The following is a 1,184-nucleotide window of genomic DNA, read 5'->3' as shown; positions in this document are numbered from 1 at the left end:
GCTGTCTTTGGCCATGCCTGCTGCTATAACAAAATACCTTAGACAGGGTCATTTATAAACAATAGAAATTTATTCCTCAGAGTTCTGGTGCCTGAGAAGTCCAAGATCACAGCACTGGAAGATTCAGTGTCTGGTGAGGGCTTGCTCTTTGCTTCCAAAATGGTGCATTCTGTCTGAGTCTTCCCATGGCAGAGGGAGTGGGAAGGATGATCAGGTTCCCTCAAGCCCTTTTGTAAAGCCACTGATCTCTTTCATGAGGGTAGAGCCCTAATCACCTCCCAAAGGGCACACCTCTTAATACCATCATTTTGATGGTGAAGTTCCAACATAGTCTCCATGTGTCTTTGGAACCTGTCAGCTGTGGCAGTTGCCCTTCCTAGCCGTGGAAGAGTATATTCTTGTTTATTGGCAAAGCTGTCACCATTTCATTGGTATTAGATTCTGACTTGCACAAGTAACATTCTTCACCATTAAAAACCTGGAGGGTGCTGGGTTATTGGGCAAACTTTTCCAAACTATTGTTCAAATGTTTCTAGAAAAAAAAGTTTCCAACATAGGAATTTTGGGAGGGGGCACCAACATTCAGTCGCTAGCAGAAGCCAAGTCAAAATAAGAGGAAAACAGGCCGGGTGGAGTGGCTCATGCCTGTAATCCCAGCACTTTGGGAGGCCGAGGCAGGTGGATCACCTGAGGTCAGGAGTTCAAGACCAGCCTGACCAACATGGAGAAACCCCGTCTCTACTAAAAATACAAAATTAGCCAGGCATCGGGGTGCATGCCTCTAATCCCAGCTATTCAGGAGGCTGAGGCAGGAGAATCGTTTGAACCTTGGAGGCAGAAGTTGCAGTGAGCCGAGATCATGCCATTGCACTCCAACCTGGGTGACAAGAGCGAAACTCCATCTCAGAAAAAAAAAGTGGGGGGGCGGGTGATAAGACCCTATCTCAAAATAGAGGAAAACGAGGAAATGAAGAGGGACTTGTCTGAGTGATGTAATTTTGGGCACCTGTATTTAGCCATGCCAGAAGCCATCTGCTCCCCTCCCTGTCCCTCTTGGTCCCCAACCCCACTTTTAGGCCTTTACCACTTGCTTAATGAAAAGTCATAGCCGCACCTGGGGGCTGCCTCAGAGTGGACTCAGAGGCTTTGGCTTCCCCAGTGACTGCCCAGATGAGCCAGATAAT

The 1,184-nt window shown here is 47.7% G+C and overlaps 1 non-coding gene across 1 annotated transcript; it reads left to right on the top strand.

Moving 5' to 3' along the window:
* Window positions 1-332: 332 nt before the first annotated feature.
* LOC129034417 (small nucleolar RNA SNORA24) lies at window positions 333-463 on the top strand. Its single transcript, XR_008501894.1, has one exon. It is a non-coding gene; the product is annotated as a small nucleolar RNA SNORA24 (small nucleolar RNA).
* Window positions 464-1,184: the final 721 nt, after the last annotated feature.

The sequence above is a fragment of the Pongo pygmaeus genome, chromosome 2 (assembly GCF_028885625.2).
Source record: "Pongo pygmaeus isolate AG05252 chromosome 2, NHGRI_mPonPyg2-v2.0_pri, whole genome shotgun sequence".
NCBI lineage: Eukaryota > Metazoa > Chordata > Mammalia > Primates > Hominidae > Pongo > Pongo pygmaeus.
Note: the sequence above shows the minus strand (reverse complement) of the source record. Positions and strands in the feature narration are given on the sequence as shown.